At 38.5% G+C, this 8,741-nt stretch overlaps 1 long non-coding RNA gene across 1 annotated transcript in view; it reads left to right on the top strand.

The window, feature by feature from the left end:
• The first annotated feature begins 7,064 nt into the window (after positions 1–7,064).
• The window catches only part of LOC105504827, a 9,722-nt gene continuing 8,045 nt past the window's right edge, over positions 7,065–8,741 (top strand). Inside the window, exons 1-2 of the long non-coding RNA XR_001000659.1 lie at positions 7,065–7,219; positions 8,193–8,446. This is a non-coding gene — a long non-coding RNA (uncharacterized LOC105504827). The remainder of the gene's footprint in view (positions 7,220–8,192; positions 8,447–8,741) is intronic.

Genomic DNA, 8,741 nt, shown 5'->3' with positions numbered 1-8,741 from the left:
GTTCATGTCCTTTGTAGGGACATGGATGAAGCTGGAAACCATCATTCTCAGCAAACTATCGCAAGGACAAAAAACAAACACTGCATGTTCTCACTCATAGGTGGGAATTGAACAATGAGAACACTTGGACACAGAAAGGGGAACATGACACACTGGGGCCTGTTGTGGGGTGGGGGTAGAGGGGAGGGATAGCATTAGGAGATATACCTAATGTAAATGACGAGTTAATGGGTGCAGCACACCAACCTGGCATATGTATACATATGGAACAAACCTGCACGTTGTGCACATGTACCCGAGAACTTAAAGTATAGTAAAAAAAAAAGAAAGAATTGCCAACAAATTTGAATGTGAAATATTTGAAAGGTCAAAGCTGTAAAAAACTCTACTTAATATTTAAGAATATTTTAGGTAATATTAAAATAATAAAAGTAGTTAATTGTTGTCCTAAAAAAATGGGACAACAGACACTAGGGAATACAAGAGGAGGCAGGGAGAGAGGGAGGGGAGTAAGGGTTGGAAAAAGCCATTTATTGGGTACCATGCTTAGTACCTGAGTGACATATTCATTCATGCTCCAAATCTTAGCATTGTGTAATACACCTTTGTAACAAACCTGCACATGTGTGCCCTGATTCTAAAATAAAAGTGGAAAAAAAAAAAAAGATAGACTGACCTCTTCAAATCTAACATTATCCTGAGGCAATGAGATACTTACCTTCCTTAGCAAATCTGAATATCTACCAACTAGAAAATTGTAACACATATGAGAAAATGCATAGGATCTCCCCACTCAAATATGCTAATCCAATAACAGTCTTCATAAACAGTTAACGACAAAAATTGAAAATTAAAACTTACTAGCCATTTTGCTCAAAATGTTTTTTTTTTTTTTTGAGACGGAGTCTCGCCCTGTCGCCCAGGCTGGAGTGCAGTGGCTGGATCTCAGCTCACTGCAAGCTCTGCCTCCCGGGTTTACGCCATTCTCCTGCCTCAGCCTCCCGAGTAGCTGGGACTACAGGCGTCCGCCACCTCGCCCAGCTAGATTTTTGTATTTTTCAGTAGAGACGAGGTTTCACCGTGTTAGCCAGGATGGTCTTGATCTCCTGACCTCGTGATCCGCCCGTCTCAGCCTCCCAAAGTGCTGGGATTACAGGCTTGAGCCACCGCGCCCGGCCTCAAAATGTTATAGCAGTTAATGAGTTTTCTGTTTGTTTCCAGTTATACTTTGGCAATGAAAAAAATGATTCAAAACCAAAGGTACATTGTCAGGCTGAGGTCTTAACCTGGCAATCAAGGATTCTTAAGGCTGAGCTTTGTAGTACATGTGCACCTTTCTGGAAGATAAAAATTCCAAGTTTCTCAAAGGAGTCTGTGACTCAAAATATTTAGAATAGACAGCAATCTCAGTTTTTCATAATCATTTTTCTTGTGCTCTATTTTACTTAACTAACACAGTTAATATGCTATAATACCTTGAATATAATGGATAATCAATATTATTATATATAAAAATTGTTAAAAGAGAAATGTTACCTGATTCACTATCAGACAACTGAATTTAGTTGTAGCAAAGGTATCTATTTCAAGTAAGAATCACTGTATGGTAGGTCATGATTTCTCAGTCACAGCGTCCTTTTTAAACGATGGTGGTCATGTGGCACTCAGAGCATTTTTAAGACTGCCCTCTTACTGTTCCCAACTGTTTTCCTACTATAAACTGTCAATCGACCCTCCTTTCTTTTTTCCATCTCATTCTCTGTAACTATTAGAGAAAATTATGGGAATAAACCTATACTAGAATAAGGAGTTTTGAGTTCTGCTATTAGCTAGTTGTGAGGTATGGGTTAATCAATCTTTGATTCTCATTGTCTCATCTTTAAAATAAAGAGATCCATTACATTATCTCTAAAGTCATTTACACTCTAAAATTTTACAATAAAACACATAAAATTGCTTGATACTATAAAAATAAAAAGGCAAATATCAGAAGATTACAGAAGACTATGATAGTCATTTTATTAATACACATCTTTTGTGTTTTAATTGAAACTTTTTAAAACTTTATGCAAATCAACAAACACTGGATTAAATTAGGGATCACATACTGGCTGCCCAGCTCCTTCAGATGGGTTTATTTGGCTCGCATGGTCCTTCTACTCTTTTTTTAAAATTTGTATTGGCTGCCAACACCAAAAAATTAGGAAATATCATTATTAACTGGTTTTGTGACTTCTGATTAAAAACATTAGAAAATCTGAGGACCTGGGTACACATTCTCACATGGCACCATCAGCAAAAGCTGAGTCACAGCTGCCCTTATATATGGGACAGGCACTCCCCTGTTTGTCATAATCCACCCAGACCAGTTCCTTATTTATATTCCCGTGGTAGTCCCTCAGGGGCATCTTTGCTTGGAATCCTTGGCACAGACAAGGTAGGGACAGAGGGCTACTCTCAGGAGTAGATATTCTAGAACATTGTTTCTCAACCTTTTTTCCTTATCTCACCCCCTCCACCCCAGCAATCTTTATAGACCATTTTTTCTAATCACAATCCCCATGAATTTTTTCTGGTTCTAAAGAAAGCAGAGTATATTAATTTCATTATTGTCTTTTAGGTTTCTAAAACATGACTTAACAAGAACACTGGAGAATATTTTTGAAACAAAAAATTAGAAAACCTCATAACAGTATCATGTCCCTGTAAGAGCTGCCATTTGTTAAAGGCCTACAGTAAGCCACACCCTTTGTGTGGGTAGAAGGGGTTGTCTTCATTTATACTATTTTCATTTTTGCAAAGTACATTCCAGTCCTTATCATGGATACACTTTTTCAAACAATTATAAATTAGCATTGATTCACATACACAGTTTTTGGATGCTTCCAATTTTAATGTGCACACAAATCACCTGGGGATCTTGTTAAACACAGATTCTAATTCAGTTGGTGGAACTGGGGCCACAGGTGCCGTATGTCTATTTTTTTAATAACAGCTTTATTGAGATTTAATTTATGTATTATAAAAGTCACCTATTTGGAGTATGCGATTTAATGGGTTTTTAAGCATATTCACAGCGTTGTGCAACCATCACCCCAATAAGTTTCAGAACATTTCATCACCCCAAAAGAAACCCTGTACCTTCTAGCAGTCACTCTCCATTTCCCTCCAACATCTTCCCACCCCCTACCCCAAGCCCTAGGCAACCACTAACATACTTTATGTCTCCATGGATTTGCTGATTCTGGATATTTCATAAAAATGGAATCACACGGTACCCCATACATTTTAATATTGCAAATATACTGTGTATCTGTGTATGTACTGTATGTATGCCTGTGCTGTATGCATAAGAAGAATAGTATGTGTTCATCTCCAAGAACCAATTTTCTTCCCCTTGAAGGCAACATCATCCTCCTTAAGAATGCATGTTCTACGACATGACTTTCAAGGAAAAGGCCCTTTTCAATTGCTCTGTGACTTTCTGTCACCTCCTATGTGGTTCTAAGAACATTCTTTTTTCCCTCAAATGGAGCCTGACACCGGTAGACACTGGTGAATAAACAGATGATGACACTACCAGAATCATTTGTATAATCTTGTACGAGAAAAAAGTTTTATGTTTGATGATTTTATTAAAATATTATTCATTATTTTGGAGGAAATATATGGTAGGACATAATTATCTTTCCTTTTTTTAAAATTCTGGGGTATTCTAGCCTATCCATGCTTCCCAGTGGACCCCATTGTCTCAAATCTCCAAATCCAAAAATTTAGTTGAAATAGGATGGCCAGATAAATTTCAGCATGCCCAGTTAAATTTGAATTTCAGTAAGTTTCAAGGGGCTGAGTTTTTTGAAATCTTTGATAATTTCATGGATAGTGTGTTGGGTGGGAAGAGCACCGGGCTGGTAGTTCAGAGACCTGGGTTCAAGTACTGTACTGTTTTTCTTCTTTTTTTCTTATTTGTTTTCTGAGAATCTCCCTTTGTCACCCAAGCTGGAGTGCAGTGGTGCAATCTCAGCTCACTGCAACCTCCACCTCCTGGGTTCAAGCAATTCTCGTGCTACTCCCAAGTAGCTGGGATTACAGGTGTGTGTCACCATGCCCAGCTAATATTTGTATTTTTAGTAGAGACAGGGTTTCACCATGTTGGCCAGCCTGGTCTTGAACTCCTGACCTAAGGTGATCCACCCACCTTGGCCTCCGAAAGTGCTGGGGTTACAGGTATGAGCCACTGCACCCAGCCTGTACTGTTATTTGATTGCACTGGACAAGACAGGTAACATCTCTGATCTGGACCTTGATCTATAAATGCTCATACTTTTTGTATCATAGGGTTTTGTGAAGATCAAATTTTGTTATGTGTCTATGAAAAATCTTTTTTTCTTTTTTTCTTTCTTTTTTTTTTTTTTGACATGGAGTCTCACTCTCACCCAGGCTGGAGTGCAGCAATGTGATCTTGGCTCACTGCAACCTCCGCCTCCCCAGTTCAAGTGATCCTCCTGCCTCAGCCTCCCGAGTAGCTGGGATTACAGGCATGTGCCAACATGCCCAGTTAATTTTTGTATTTTTAGTAGAGATGGGGTTTCACCTTGTTGGCCAGGCTGGTCTTGAACTCCTGACCTCAGGTGATCTTCCCGCCTCAGGAAGGATATTGGCCTGAAATTTTCTTTTTTTGTTGTCTCTGCCAGGTTTTGCTATCTGGATGATGCTGACCTCATAAAATGAACCTCTTTTTCTATTGTTTGGAATAGTTTCAGAAGGAATGGTACAAGTTCCTCTTTGTACCTCTGGTAGAATTCGGCTGTGAATCTATCTGGTCCTGGGCTTTTTTTGGTTGGTAGGCTATTAATTACTGCCTCAATTTCAGAACTTGTTATTGGTCTGTTCAGGGATTCGACTTCTTCCTGGTTTAGTCTTGGGAGGGTGTATGTGTCCAGGAATTTATCAATTTCTTCTAGATTTTCTAGTTTATTTGACATCATCCTGGTTTAGTCTTGGGAGGGTGTATGTGTCCAGGAATTTATCAATTTCTTCTAGATTTTCTAGTTTATTTGTGTAGAGGTGTTTAAAGTATTATCTGATGGTGGTTTGTATTTCTGTGGGATCAGTGGTGATATCCCTTTATCGTTTTTTATTGTGTCTATTTGATTCTTCTCTCTTTTCTTCTTTATTAGTCTGGCGAGCAGTCTATTTTGTTGATCTTTTCAAAAAACCAGCTCCTGGATTCATTGATTTTTTTGAAGTGTTTTTTGTGTCTCTCCTTCAGTTCTGCTCTGATCTTAGTTACTTGTCTTCTGTTAGCTCTTGAATTTGTTTGCTCTTGCTTCTCTAGTTCTTTTAATTGTGATGTTAGGGTGTCAATTTTAGATCTTTCCTGCTTTCTCCTGTGGGCATTTAGTGCTATAAATTTCCCTCTAAACACTGCTTTAGCTGTGCCCCAGAGATTCTGGTACGTTGTGTCTTTGTTCTCATCGGTTTCAAAGAACTTATTTATTTCTGCCTTAATTTCATTATTTACTGAGTAATTTGGGAGCAGGTTATTCAGTTTCCACATAGTCGTGCGGTTTTGAGTGAGTTTCCTAATCCTGAGTTCTAAATTATTTTCCTTAAGAATGTTGAATATTGACCCCCCACTCTCTTCTGGCTTGTAGGGTTTCTGCCGAGAGATCTGCTGTTAGTCTGATGGGTTTCCCTTTGTGGGTAACCCGACCTTTCTCTCTGGCTGCCCTTAACATTTTTTCCTTCATTTCAACTTTGGTGAATCTGACAATTATGCATCTTGGAGTTGCCCTTCTCAAGGAGTATCTTTGTGCTCTTTTCTGTATTTGCTGAATTTGAATGTTGGCCTGTCTTGCTAGGTTGGGGAAGTTCTCCTGGATAATATCCTGAAGAGTGTTTTCCAACTTGGTTTATTCTCCCCGTCACTTTCAGGTACACCAATCAAACGTAGGTTTGTCTTTTCACATAGTCCCATATTTCTTGGAGGCTTTGTTCTTTTCTTTTCATTCTTTTTTCTCTAATCTTGTTTTCATGCTTTATTTCATTAAGTTGATCTCCAGTCTCTGATATCTTTTCTTCTGCTTGATTGATTTGCTACTGATACTTATGTATGCTTCATGAAGTTCTCATGCTGTGTTTTTCAGCTCTATCAGGTAATTTATGTTTGTCTCTAAACTGGTTATTATAGTTAGCAATTCCTCTAACCTTTTTTCGAGGCTCTTAGCTTCCTTGCATTGGGTTACAACATGCTCCTTTACCTTGGAAGAGTTTAGATGAACGACAGTTTTTTACATAAGTATGTCGTAAACGTTGCAAACTTACGCAAAAAATTATTTATCTGAAATTCAAACTTCATACTTATGCTAAAAATTTATTTATACTTATGCTAAAAATGTATTCATAGTTTATCTAAAATTCAAATTTAATTTGGGCATATTGTGTATATTTACTTGCTAAATCTGGCCAGCCTAAGCTGGAGTAACAGCACTACATTAGGCAGCAATAACTAAGTGGTTATGAACGTTGACTCTAAAGCCAGACTGCCTGGGTTCATGTCTCAGTCGTATTAACAGCTGTGTGACCTTTAGCATATTACCTAGGCTTTCTGCTTCCACTCCCTCATATATAAAAAGGGGTACAATAATAATGCAAACCATATAAGGGTTTTTTAAAATAGAATACTAAAAAAAGTAAACAATTAATTCAAAAGACAGGGAACAAGGAAAAATATTAAATAAAGAGTATGTGGGATGGTGATAAGTACAACAGGGAAAAGTAAAGCAAGGAAGGAGGATAAAAGAGTCAGGAGGATTTTTCTTGGAGAAATAAGAAAAAAAAGAATCATAAGCAAATGTTAGATTACTCAGAAAAAAGGCTCAGTAAAGTGATATTTAAATAAAAACTGAATGGAAATGAGGATGTGGTTTAATTAAATAAGGAAGTCCACAAATTAGGAAGATAAGATCCCCATATTTGATAACCATGTCAGAGGAAAGCCTGACTCACCTGGGACCCAGCAGATGGCAGATTGTCTAACATCTCTGTGTTCCTCTTTTCTGCACGGACAGAGTCCTGAGCAAGGAAACCTAGAAGGGAGAGAGGAATAACCAGGGAATTGAGTCCTGTCTGGCAGCACTGACAGACACAGTGGCCAGCCACCCTCATGCCACCCTGTCCTGCCATGGGAAGGAACAGCAGCTCTAGAGTTCCTATGGTGAGAAAGACAGAAATCATTTCTCAACTCAATATAACAAGTTCCAAAAGAGAGCTCTGGTTATTTCCCAGCTCTAAATGCTTCAGTGGCTCCCATGCCTTCCAAATAAAGTGAAAGTTCCCTCCATATCAGTCATTTCGGGCCTCACTGTCCAATCAAGATCACCACAGAACCTCTGTCTCTCAACTGTAAAGCAGAAATAATGACAATACCTATACAGTAGTCCCCACTTATCTCAGGTTTTGCTTTCTGCAGTTTCAGTTACCCATGGTCAATTGGGGGTCAAAAATATTGAATGGAAAATTCCAGAAATAAATAATTCATATGTTATAAATTGTGTGCCATTCTGGTGATGCAATCTCACACTTTCCTGCTCTGTCCCACTTGGGACATGAATCATCAGTGTATCCACTCTGTATACACTACCTACCTGTTAGTCACTTATTAGCTGTCTTGGTTATCAGATCAACTGTCATGGTATCACAGTGCTTGTGTTCATGTAGCCCTTATTTTACTTAATAATGCCCCCAAAGCACATGAGTAGTGATGCTAACCTACTGTTATAATTGTTCCATTTTATAACTAGTTGTTGTTAATATCTTACTGTGCCTAATTAATAAACTTCATCATAAGTATGTATGTAGAGGAAAAGACATAGTATGTATAGAGTTTGATACTATCTACACTTTCAAGTGTGTTAGAATGTATGCCCCTCAGATAAGGGGAGTATACTATACCTGTAAGGGCTCTTGTGAGAATTAAACATTATATATGTAAGGCACACAGTAGGTATTTTTTTGGTAAATGGCAGCTCTTATGATTAAGCCTTTCCTACATATTTCTCACTCATTGATCTAAAAGATAACCACCACGTTCCCTCCAGGAGCCTTAACCTTGATGGCCTTCCTTGCCTATATATTCTCTTTTCTGGGTAAACCCTTCATTAACCTGTTGTTTATTTCTGGTACCCTAGGGAATTCTCTTTCCTTCTCACTGAACTCTAGCTTCATCAATAACTCAGTGCCTCTGGCCAATTTTTTAGCCTCTGGGACAACATCCACTATATCTATATGAGGCACTCACTATAACACTGTGATTAAGAGTACAGATGCTGGAGCCAGCAGCCTAAGTCTGAATCCTGACTGCCAATTATTATTATAAGTTGTGGAACCATGGTCAAGTTACTCAACCTCTTTATGCCTCTGGCTCCTGGTCTATGAAATGAAGGTAATACCTATTTCACATCTCCCACATTTTATGCCCCCTTGCATCTAAAATTTAGCTAATCATTCTTGCTCTTGAATAGAAAGACTAAATAATGTAAAGACCAATTATCCCAAATTTATACTTAATATATTAATGCCACAAGCAATCCCAGGAGATTTGTTTTTGTAGTGCGTGTGTATTGTTTTGTGTTGAAACTAAGGTTTGGCCAGGCGCGGTGGCTCAAGCCTGTAATCCCAGCACTTTGGGAGGCCGAGACGGGTGGATCACGAGGTCAGGAGATCGAGACCATCCTGGC

Source organism: Colobus angolensis, unplaced genomic scaffold, assembly GCF_000951035.1.
Source record: "Colobus angolensis palliatus isolate OR3802 unplaced genomic scaffold, Cang.pa_1.0 Scaffold96, whole genome shotgun sequence".
Taxonomy (NCBI): Eukaryota; Metazoa; Chordata; class Mammalia; order Primates; family Cercopithecidae; genus Colobus; species Colobus angolensis.
Note: the sequence above shows the minus strand (reverse complement) of the source record. Positions and strands in the feature narration are given on the sequence as shown.